General features: G+C 35.1%; 1 protein-coding gene across 2 annotated transcripts in view; it reads left to right on the top strand.

Annotated features, from left to right (window-relative positions):
• LOC143036797 (hemolymph clottable protein-like) overlaps positions 1 to 12,280 on the top strand; it is a 191,496-nt gene that overhangs the window by 89,766 nt on the left and 89,450 nt on the right. The window lies entirely within an intron of this gene.

Raw genomic sequence — 12,280 nt, forward strand, 5'->3', positions numbered from 1 at the left:
GCAGTTATTAAAGTGATGCGAGAGAAGAACATAGTAGGAGACTTAGCAGATAAAAAGTGTATAATTATATTAGGGATGGAAGAGAAGTATAATCTAAATAGGACCATAAGAACAAAGGAGGAAAAGGAAAAAGTAAATAGTATATAAGAAGTAGTTCAAGTAGATGAACCAGAAATAGGGAAACAAATAGAAGAAATGTATAGGTTTGACCAATTAACTCTAGTTGCAGAGAAAGTTGATAAACTGGAAGAACTAAGAAAAGAGAATCAATATCTAGCTAAAGAAGTAGAGGAATTAAAAAGACAGTGAAGAGAAGTAAAGGAAGAGAATGAGGAATTAAAGAGGAATAATAAAGAGAATAAAGTCCATAGCAAAAGAAGTGGTTGGAAAAAGGTTCAGGAGAATAACAAAACTGAATTTAGAGATATAGTGAAGCAAGAGATGAAGGAACAAACTGAAAGCAGTTATTAAAGTGATGCGAGAGAAGAACATAGTAGGAGACTTAGCAGATAAAAAGTGTATAATTATATTAGGGATGGAAGAGAAGTATAATCTAAATAGGACCATAAGAACAAAGGAGGAAAAGGAAAAAGTAAATAGTATATAAGAAGTAGTTCAAGTAGATGAACCAGAAATAGGGAAACAAATAGAAGAAATGTATAGGCTTGGGAAATACAATACTGATAAGACCAGACTAATTAATGTTAAATTTAGGTCACAAACGACAGCAGAGAATATCTTAACAAAAACAGGGAAAATAGTAGACAATGAGCAACATAAAAAGGTATGGATAAGAATAGAAATGAATAAAGAGGAAAGAGAGGATGAAAAAGACAAGAAGCTAAGGGAAAAAACGAGAAAAAAACAGAGACAGAAAAAGAAAAATTCTATTGGAGAGTAGTGAATATGAAAGAGAAAATGATTCATAGCAGAGAAAAATGGAAGGGAAATGGAAAACACGATGGAAATAGAAAATTAAAAGTGATTGAACAAACTGATTGAACAAACTGAATGATTACCTGAAGGAAAAAGAACCGGGGATAATGGGAATTGTGGAGACAAAATTGAAAGGTCTATTACCACCCAACAGTGTAAGACATGGTGCATATAATTGTTGGATTAGAAACAGAGAGGTAAAACAAAGGGGTGGAGTTATGTTCCTGACTAAGAAGGATATAAATGTGAGGAATATCACATATAGAAAGAATAGAATAGAGATGATTATGATGGAAGTGGAGGAAAAGGATAGGAAGAGTAGGAAGTTTGTAGTCAATTATGTGCCTCCTAAAACGGCTTTGTGGGAAGAGAGAGAACACAAAAATATGTTAGAAAACACCAGGATATCACTAAGATAATGGAAAATGGAGGACAAATACTCATAATGGGTGACTTTAATTGTAAAGAAATCTGCTGAGAAGAGATGACAGTAAAGGGTGGAGATGACCTAAGGGGAAATGTATTACTTGATATGATTATTGAATATACAATGACGCAATGGATACAAGAGAATACTAGGTATAGAAATGAGGAAGAAACACCGAGGCTGGACCTAATAATCACATTAGAACCGGAAATAGTTAACAAACGCATATATAAGACACCAATAAGTAAAAGTGACCACATATTGGTTGAAATGGAACTAAATGAGGAAAAATACATGAGAAAAATGAACAATATAGAAAGGAGAGATTGATGTATGAAAAAACAAATTTGGACAAAATAAGAGAATTCTTTCAAAAAGCTGACTGGGAAAGAATACACATGTGAAAACAACAGTAGAAGAGAAATGGAATATTTTGACAAAAATTTATAAAGGAGAGGAAAAGTATGTCCCAAGACAAAAGCAAGAAAAAGGATATGTAAAGTGCTGATACAACAAAAGATGTAGGGAGTTAAAGGACAAAAGGGATTAAAGCTTGGATAAAATGGAAAAAAGACAAAAAACCTGAAATATGGAAAATATATACTAGTTATAGAAATGAATTTGTACAAGTGCGCAGAGAAGAAAAAATAAAATACGAAAAAGATGTCATAGAAAAATGTAAAGATCAACCAAAATTATTTTTCAGATTTGTAAACAACAAACTGAAAAGCAAACAACAATTAGAGAAAGTATGACAAGGAAGAGTCAAATACACAGAGGAAATAGAAATGGCAGATGTTATGAATAAGCATTTTAAATCAGTGTTTACAAGGGAGAACATACAACCTAGAGATACCAAATGGGAGGAGAGAGTTCCCCCTATGAAAGAGATAGAGGTATCAAGAAATGAAATAATGAAACACTTGAGTAATCTCACTATCAGAAAATCGCATGGACTGGATGATATGGCAAACTGGATTTTGAGAGAATGCAGGAATGAACTAACAGACAAAATATATAGCCTAATAAACAGTTCATTGAAGGAGGGAAAAGTTCCAGAAGATTGGAAAAGAGCATATATAGTACCTATATATAAAGGGGGAAACAAGGAAGACCCTACTAACAAGTACAATAGCTAAAATCTGTGAAAGAATTATCAAAACTAGATGGGTAAAGCATTTGATAAAAAAAAATTTTTTTTTACTAAATCCAAGGCAATTTGGATTTCAATAAGGACGATCATGCCTAGTTTACCTGGTTGTATTTACCTAGTTGTATTTAACGGGAAGGGGAGCTACATTCGTGGTGTCCCATCTTCATACAGTATTTTATTCTATCTAGACTGTTTTTAAATTCGTGTATTGTTTTTGCATACACCACTTTCTCATCTAACTTGTTCCAAATGTCTATTACTCTGTGGGGAAAGCTGTTCTTTTTGAGATCTCTTCTATAACTCTTTCTTGATTCTCTTTCTGTGTCCTCATGTATTTCTACTATCCCATTTTATTAGATACTCTCTATCAATAGTTTCTATGCCTTTCATGATTCTATAAATAGTTATCAAGTCCCCTCTCTCTCATCTTTGCTCTAATGTCTGTAGTTCAAGTTTTGTTAGTCTCTCTTCATATGATAGTTTTGAGTGTTGGTGCTAATTTTGTAATTGCTCTTTGTATTCTTTCACGTTTTGTTATAAATTTTTTGTACTTGGTGACCACATCATCGCTACATATTCCAATTTTGGTCTTATCAAAGTGACCAGTATTTTCTTCACCATTTCTTCATCCAGGTATGTAAATGCCACTTTGATTGTTCTTATCAAATTATAAGTTTTTCCAAAAATCATATTTATATGTTTCTCAAGGGACATATTATTCATAATAATGACTCCCAGGTCCTTCTCATTTTCTACTTTTTTATTTCTTCTTCTCCTAATTTATATGATCCTACTATTCTTTTTTTGCTTCTTCCAAATTCCATTATACTACACTTCTTGATATTGAATTCCATCTCCCACTTCCTACTCCATTCCCATACTTTATTGAGATCACTCTGTAGCGACTCACAATCTTCTTCAGCGTTCACTTTTTTCAACAATTTTGCATCATCTGCAAAGAAACTCATATAATTTTCAATTCCTTCATCCGTATCATTAATATATATAGCAAACATTATTAGGGCCAGAACTGTTCCTTTTGGAACACCACTTCATCCCAATTGGAGTGTTTGTCTCTTATCACCACTCTCATTTTTCTTTCATACAAGAAGTCTTACATCCACTTCAGTAGTTTGTCCTGTATTCCTCCTGCAGTTTCTAATTTCTTAAGCAACTTTTTATGTGGCACCTTATCAAAAGATTTTTTCAGGTCTAGAAATGCACAATCAGCCCATCCATCTCTTTCTTGTATTACATCTATTAGCCTTGAATAGAAACACATTAAGTTTGTGACGCATGATCGTCCTTGTCTAAATCCAAATTGCCTTGGATTTAGTATGTTGTTTTTTTTTGCAAATGCTTTACCCATCTAGTTTTGATCATTCTTTCACAGACTTAAGCTATCGTACTTGTAAGAGAGACTGGTCTATAGGTAGTAGGGTCTTCCTTGTTCCCCCCTTTATATATAGGTACTATATTTGCTCTTTTTCAATCTTCTGGAACTTTTCCCTCTTTCAATAAACTGTTTATTAGGCTATGTATTTTGTCTGTTAGTTCATTCCTATATTCTCTCAAAATCCACTTTGCCATGCGATTTTATGACATCGAGATTACTCAAGTGTTTCATTATTTCACTTCTTGATACTTCTATCTCTTTCATAGATATCTCTAGGTTGTATGTTCTCCCATGTAAACAACAATTTAAAATGCTCATTAATAATTTCTGCCATTTCTATTTCCTCTGTGTATTCGACTCCTCCTTGTCGTACTTTCTCTAATTGTTGTTTGCTTTTCATTTTGTTTACAAATCTGTAGAATAATTTTGGTTCTTTTCATTTTTCTATGACATCTTTTTCTTATTTCATTGTTTCTTCACTGCGCACTTGTACATATTCATTTCTATAACTAGTATATATTTTCCATGTTTCAGTTTTTTTTTCCATTTTATCCAAGTTTATCCCTTTTGTCATTTAACTCCCTACATCTTTTGTTGTACCAGCACTTTACATATCCGTTTCTTGCTTTTGTCTTGGGGCATACTTTTCCACTCCTTCTTTATAATTTTTTGTCAAAACACTCCATTTTTCTTCTACTGGTGTTTCCTCCTTGTGTATTCTTCCCAGTCAGCTTTTTGAAAGAATTCTCTTATTTTGTCAAAGTTTGTTTTTTCATACATCAGTGTTCCCTTTCTATATTGTTCATTTTTTTCATGTATTTTTTCTCATTTAGTTTCATTTCAACCAATATGTAGTCACTTTTACTTATTGGTGTTTTATATTCGATCTTGTCCACTATTTCCGGTTCTGATATGATTATTAGGTCCAGTCTTGATGGTTCTTTTTCATTTCTATACCTAGTATTCTCTTGTATCAATTGTGTCATTGTATGTTCTATAATCATATCAAGTAATACACTTCCCCATAGGTCGTCTCCACCTTTCACTGTCATCTCTTCCCAGCAGACTTCTTTACAATTAAAGTCACCCATTATAATTATTCGTCCTCCATCTTCCATTATCTTATTTAGTGTTATTCTTGTGTCTTCTAACATATTTTCGGGTTCTCTCTCCTCCTACGAAGCTGTTTTTGGAGGCACATAATTGACTACAAAATTCCTACTCTTCCCATCCTTGTCCTCCACTTCCATCATAATCATCTCTACTCTATTTTTTCCATATGTAACATTCCTCACATTTATATCCTTCTTAGTCAGGAACATAACTCCACCCCCTTGTGGAGGGGGTGTAAATCCAACAATTATATGCACCATGTCCTACACTGTTGGGTGGTAGTGGACCTTTCAGTTTTGTCTCCACAATTCCCATTATGTCCAGTTCTTTTTCTTTCAGGTAATCATTCAGTTCGTTCAAGTTTGTTATTAATCCATCTATATTTGTGTAAGACATTTTCAATTTTATGCTACTTCCATTGTGTTTTCTGATTCCCTTCTCTTTTTGTCTGCTAAGAACCATTTTCTCACTTTCATATTCACTACTCTCCAATGGAATTTCTCTTTTTCTGTCTCTGTTCTTTTCTTGTTTTTTCCTTAGCTACTTGTCTTTTTGCTTTCTCATCCTCTCTTTTCTCTTTATTCATTTCTCTTTTTGTCCATACCTGTTTAGATTGTTCACTGTCTACTAGTTTCCCTGTTTTTGCTAAGAAAATCTCTGCTGTTATTTGTGACCTGAAATTGATCTTAATTGGTCTGGTCTTATCTGTATTGTATTTTCCTAGTCTATATATTTCTTCTATTTCTTTCCCTGTTTCTGTTCCATCTTGAACTACTTCCAATATCTTATTTACTTTCCTTTATTCTTGCAGTCCAATTTGTATTATATTTCTCTTCCATCCTCAATATAGTTATACATTTCTTCTTATCCACTATGTCTCTCACTATACTCTCCTTCTCCCTCATAACTTTAATAATTGTGTCTTTAGTTTGATCTTTCATCTGTTGTGCTACTATATCCTTAAATACAATTTTGTTATTCTCTTGGACTTTTTTCCAACCCTGTACTTCTTTTACTATGGACTCTTTATTCTCTTTATTATTCCTCTTTAATTCCTCATTCTCATCTTTTACTTCTTTTAACTGTCTTTTTAATTCTTCTATTTCTTTAGAGTTTGGTTCTCCTTTTTTAACTCTTCCAATTTATCAATTCTCTGTGCTGTGTAAGTTGATAAAACCTACTCTCCAATGTTCGGTCATTTTCTCTAGTTTTTCTTCTAGACTTGCTAATCGGGGGAGGTTGGCATCCCTCCTAATTAAATCCATGAAAATTATTATTTTCACTTTCCATTGTGTTGTTCTTATCTATATTTCTAACCTTAATGCTTTCACTGATATTTTCGATTTCCCCTGCGTCATCAGCAGACCTCTTGTTTATATTTCTTCTGTCATCAGGGAGAGCCCGTTCATCTCCCTCCTCATTTCCTTCCATTTCCCTCAGTAACCCCTCCCCTTCTCCCCTTTCATCACCTTTCCACTAAACCACGAGCTTTCCCCTTCCCTACTAATACAAAAAGGTACTCCCTCGTTGTTGAGATCCACGTGAATTTCACTTCTTTTCCGGAGTTTCAGTCTTCGCCGTGAATCCGTCTACGTGTGTGTATTTACCTCGTATTTTGCGGGAAGGGGAGCTATGCTCGTGTTGTCCCGCCTTTGTATCTCACAGTGTCTAGTTTGCTTTTAAACTCATGAATGGTTTTTGCGCATACTATTTCATTGTCCAGTTTGTTCCAAGTGTCCACTACTCTATGTGGAAATCTTTTTCTTTTTTAGTTCCCTTCTGTAGCTATGTTTTTTATTTTCTTTCCATGCCCTCTTGTGCTTCTCTTGCCCCAGTTTAGTAAGTCTTCTCTATCAAGTATCACTGTGGCTTTCATGATTCTGTAGATGTTCGGTAGGTCACCTCTCTCTCTTCTTTACTCCAGCATCAGTAACTTCAGTTTAGCCAATCTCTCCTCATATGATAAGTTTGCAAGTGCAGGTGCCATTTTTGTTGCTGCTCTCTGGATTCTTTCTATTTTCTTTACATTATTTTTGGTACTGGGTGACCACAATGTCGCCACATAGCCCTTATCAATGTAACCAATATCTTTTTTTATCATGTCTTCATCCAAGTATGCAAATGCGACTTTTATTGATCTTAGCAAGTTGTAAGCCTCCCTGACAATTTTGTTAATCTGTTTGTCACAGCACTGTATGGGGCAGAAACGTGGAACATAAGAGAAGAAGAGAGAAGGAGTTTGAATGTGTTTGAGATGAGGTGTCTGAGAAGTATGGTGGGGGTTACTAGGCTGGATAGAGTGAGAAATGAGGAGGTGAGGAGGAGAACAGGGGTGAAAAAGGATCTGGGAGAAAGGGTTAATGAAAGAATATTAGGATGGTTTGGACACATGGAAAGAATGAGTGAAGAAAGACTAGTAAAAGAGGTATGGAAGGCAGATGTGGAGGGAGTGAACATGAGGGGACGTCCTAGGATGAAGTGGATGGATGGGGTGAAGGGGGCTTTGGGGAAGAGGGGAATGTCTGTTGAGGAAGGAAGGGAGAGGACGGAAGACAGAGGTGAGTGGAGAATGGTTGTATATGGATGATGTTGTGACTGCATGAGGAGGAATGGGCGGGGGGGGTGGGGGGGGTAGTATGTGTGAGTAAATTTTGACGCAGCCCGAAGGGATTTCTCCCCGTCCTCGCCTTATATGCAAAGGGGGACGGAGAGGGGGGGTCGCCGATTAAATGAAGCGGCCTTGCTGTGGATGTACTGTGTCTTGCGACACTGCTTCTGACCCAGGGCGGTGGGCAGGGTGCAGGGATGACCCGTCATCCAGGAGGTGCTCAGATGAGAGAAAGGGTGGGAGGGGTGTGGAGTGTATTTAGGGATGATATGGGTGGGAGTGTTTTTATGCCTTTCCCTTTTTGGCTACCTCCCTTGGAAGGGGGAAAAAGCCTTGGTATATGTATGTATGTATGTATGTTTGTCACAGGACAAGTCATCTGTGATAATTACCCCCAAATCTTTTTCGGATCCTTCCTTCTTTACCTCCTTGGTTCCAGTTGTATATTTTCCTGATATTTTGTTTTTGCTTTTTCCAAACTCCATTTTGCTACACTTCTTAGTATTAAAGTCCACTTCCCATTTTGACCCCAGTTCCATACCTTATTCAGGTCTTCCTGCAGTGCTTCACAGTACTTATCAGTTTCTACTTTCCTTAATAGTTTGGCATCGTCTGCAAAGAAGCTCATGTAATATTTCACATCCTCATCCATGCCATTCACATAAATAGCAAACATTATTGGTGCCAATACAGATCCTTGCAGTACACCACTGATCACCTCTTTCCAAACTGAATATTTTTCTCTGAGCACTACTCTCATCTTTCTACCAGTCAGGAAGTCCTCCATCCATTTTAGTAGGTTCCCTTGTATTCCTCCTATGTGTTCCAGTTTTTTTTTTTTTTTTTTAAGTTTTCTGTGAGGTACTTTGTCAAAAGCTATTTGCAAGTCTAGGAAGGCACAATCAGACCACCTATTCCTTTCTTGCACTATATTAGTCTTGAATAGAAGCATATTAAATTTGTGGTGCATGACCTTCCTTGCCTGAACCCAAATTGTCTTGGGTTTATTATGTTATTGACTTCCAGATGTTTTACCCATCTATTCTTGATGATTTTCTCAAATTTTGCCTATAGTGCTTATTAGTGATACTGGCCTACATTTACCTAGTTGTATTTTATGGGAAGGGGAGCTATGCTTGTGATGTCCCGTTTTCATATCTCATTTTATCTAAACTATTTTTAAATTCATGTATTATTTTTGCACACACCACTTTCTCATCTGACTTGTTCCAACTGTCTATTACTCTGTGAGGAAAGCTGTTCTTTTTCAGATCTCTTCTATAGCTGTCTTTCTTGATTTTCTTTCCGTGTCCTCTTGTATTTCTATCATCCCATTTTATCAGATTCTCTCTATCAGTAATTTCTATGCCTTTCATGATTCTGTAAATAGCTATCATATCTCCTCTCTCTCTTCTTTGCTCTAGTGTCTGTAGTTCAAGTTTTGCTAGTCTCTCTTCATATGATAGTTTTGAGAGTGTTGGTGCCAATTTTGTAATTGCTCTTTGTATTCTTTCAAGTTTTTTTATACATTTTTTTGTACTTGGTGACCATATCATTCCTGCATATTCCAATCTTGGTCTTATCAGAGTGATTAGAATTTTCTTCACCATTTCTTCATCCAGGTATGTAAATGCAACTTTGATTGTTCTTATCAAATTATAAGTTTCTCCAAAAATCTTATTTATATGTTTCTCAGGTGACATATTATTCATAACAATGACTCCCAGGTCCTTCTCATTCTCTACTTTTTTTATTCCTTCTTCTCCCAATTTATATGATCCTGTTATTGTTTTTACTTTTTCCAAATTCCATCATACTACACTTTTTTGTATTGAACTCCATCTCCCACTTCCTACTCCATTCCTGTACTTTACTTAGATCACTCTGTAGTGACTCGCAATCTTCTTCAGTGTTCACTTTTTACAATAGTTTTGCATCATCTGCAAAGAAGCTCATATAGCTTTCAGTTCCGTCATCCATATCATTAATATATATAGCAAACATTATTGGGGTCAGAACTGTTCCTTGTGGAACACCACTTATTACTTCATCCCATTTTGAGTGTTTGTGTCTTATCACTACTCCCATTTTTCTTTCTTGCAAAAAGTTTTCCATCCATTTAAGCAGTTTGCCCTGTATTCCTCCTTCAGTTTCTAATTTCTTAAGCAACTTCTTATGTGGTACTTTGTCAAAAGCTTTTTTTAGGTCTAGAAATGTACAATCAGCCCATCCATCTCTTTCTTGTATTATATCTATTAGCCTTGAATAGAAACATATTAAATTGGTGACACATGATCGTCCTTGTCTGAATCCAAATTACCTTGGATTTAGCACGTTGTTTTTTTCTAAATATTTTACCCATCTACTTTTGATAATTCTTTCACAAATTTTTGCTATTGTACTTGTTAGAGAGACTGGTCTGTAGTTGGTAGGGTCTTCTTTATTTCCCCGTTTATATATAGGTACTATATTTGCTTTTTTCCGATCTTCTGGGACTTTTCCTTCTTTCAAAGAACTGCTTATTATGCTATGTATTTTGTCTGCCAGTTCATTCCTGCATTCTTTCAAAATCCAGTTTGCTATTTCATCTGGTCCATGTGATTTTCTGACATCAAGATTACTCAAGTGTTTCAATATTTCATTCTTTGCTCTATTTCTTTCATAGGGGGGGCCTTTCTCTTTCCATTCGATCTCTTCAGGTTGTATGTTCTCCCTTGTAAACACTGATTTTAAATGCTTGTTCATAATTTCCGCCATTTCAATTTCCTCTCTGTATTCAACTCTTCCTTGTCTTAATTTCTCCAAATCTTGTTTGTTTTTCAGTTTGTTGTTTACAAATCTGTAGAATAGTTTTGGTTGATCTTTACATTTTTCTATGACATCCTTTTCATATTTTCTCTTTTCCTCTCTGCACACTTGTACATATTCATTTCTATAACTAGGATATATTTTCCATTTTTCAGGTCTTCTGTCTTTTTTCCATCTGGTCCAAGCTTTGATTCTTTTGTCTTTTAACTCCCTACAACTTTTGTTGTACCAGCACTTTACATATTCTTTTTCTTGTTTTTGTCTTGGGACATACTTTTCCACTCCTTTTTTTTTAATCAATTTTTGTCAAAATATTCCATTTCTCTTCCACTGTTTCTTCTTTGTATATTCCTTACCAGTTTTCTTTTTGAAAGAATTCTCTTATTATATCAAAGTTTGTTTTTTCATACATCATTCTTCCTTTTCTATATTGTTCATTTCTTCTCATGTATTTTTCCTCATTCAGTTCCAGTTCAATCAATATATGGTCACTTTTGCTTATTGGTGCTTTATATTCAATCTTTTCCACTATTCTAGGTTCAGATGTGATTAGTAGGTCTAGTCTCGATGGTTCTTCTTCATTTCTATACCTAGTGTTCTCCTGTATCCACTGTGTCATTGTGTGGTTAATAATCATCTCGAGTAGAACATTTCCCCATGAGCCGTCTCCACCCTTTACTGTCATCTCTTCCCAGCAGACTTCTTTGCAATTATAGTCGCCCATCATAACTATTCTTCCTCCACGTTCCATTATCTTATTTAATGTTATCTTTGTGTCCTCTAACATACTTTTATGTTCACTCTCTTCCCACCAGGCTGTTTTTGGAGGCACATAATTTATCACAAACTTTCTGTTCTTCTTATCTCTGCCTTCTACTTCGATCATTATCATCTCTACTGTATTCTTTCCATATGTGAAACACCTCATGTTTATATCCTTCTTAGTCAGGAACATAACTCCACCCCCTTGTTTTGTCTCTGTTTCTAATCCAATAATTATATGCATCATGTCCTACACTGTTGGATGGCAGTGGACCTTTTAATTTCGTTTCTACAATTCCCATTATGTCCGGTTCTTTTTCCTTCAGATAATGATTCAGCTCATTCAATCCTGTTATTAATCCACCTATATTTGTGTAAGACACTCTTAGTTTTCTGCCACTTCCATTGTATTCTCTGTTTCCCTTTTGATTTTCTCTAGTATGTTGTATTTCCTTACTTTCATATTCACTACTCTCCAATAGAATTTCTCTTTTTCTGACTCCATTCTGGTCTCGTTTTTTCCTTAGCTTCTTGTCTTTTCCTTATTTCCTGCTCTCTTTCCTCTTTATTCATTTCCCTTTTTATCCATACCTTTTTATATTGTTCACTGTCTGCTAGTTTCCCTGTTTTTGATATGATATTCTCTGCCATCGCTTGTGACCTGAATTTAATCTTAATTGGTCTGGTCTTATCTGTACTATACTTTCCGAGTCTAAACTTCTCTTCAATTTGTTTCATTATTTCAGGTTCATCTTCCTGAACTAATTCTAGTAATCTGCTTACTTTTTCATTTTCCTCATTGATTCTTGTGGTTCTATCTGGGTTATGTTTCTCTTCCATTCCTAATATAATTATACATTTCTTTTTATCTGCTAAGTCTCTTACTATATTCTCCTTTTGTCTCATCACTTTAATAACTGAGTCTTCAGTTTGTTCTTTCATTTGCTGTTTAATTATGTCAGTAAATGCAACTTTACTGTTTTCTTGGATTATTCTCCAACCCTGTGCTTCTTTTGCTATGGCCTCTTTGTTGTCTTTATTATTCCTCTTTAATTCCTCATTCTCCTCTTTTACTTC

The sequence above is a fragment of the Oratosquilla oratoria genome, chromosome 21 (genome assembly GCF_046742065.1).
Source record: "Oratosquilla oratoria isolate Oo_2021 chromosome 21, ASM4674206v1, whole genome shotgun sequence".
In the NCBI taxonomy this organism is placed as follows: domain Eukaryota; kingdom Metazoa; phylum Arthropoda; class Malacostraca; order Stomatopoda; family Squillidae; genus Oratosquilla; species Oratosquilla oratoria.